We start from the raw sequence: 456 nt of genomic DNA, 5'->3' as shown, positions 1-456 counted from the left end.
CAAGGGGGGGGGGGCTTTCTTATATTTATATATAGATACAGAAAAAAAGAATAGACTGACTCCTAATTAAACTATATGACCCTAAATTGCTTTATGATTTATTTTCTTCCTCCATGCTTTGTTATGTTTATAATTACTCAATCAATTTGTATTCTCTGAATTATTGGCTTTGGAGGCTGAGCTGTGCCCAGGGAGAAATTGCAGAGTTGAGTTCAGTTTACATCTGCAAATTGCTGTGCAATTTAATAAGGGGTTTGGGTATTTTCTATTCAAACTGCACTGCAGCACCTCAGCTTTTATTGCAGTAGAACCAAAAGTTGTGGCTTTTCAGTCCTGTTAGAGAGAGAGCTGCAGCAGCTTTAGAGCCACATCAGAGCTGCTGACCCCCAGCAAAGGGGGACAGTGACTGATGCCACAAACCAGGTTTGTGTCATAAAGCAGTTCAGCACCACAGCT

Source organism: Aphelocoma coerulescens, chromosome 8 (genome assembly GCF_041296385.1).
Source record: "Aphelocoma coerulescens isolate FSJ_1873_10779 chromosome 8, UR_Acoe_1.0, whole genome shotgun sequence".
Classification (NCBI taxonomy): Eukaryota; Metazoa; Chordata; class Aves; order Passeriformes; family Corvidae; genus Aphelocoma; species Aphelocoma coerulescens.
This window is presented reverse-complemented; position numbering follows the sequence as displayed.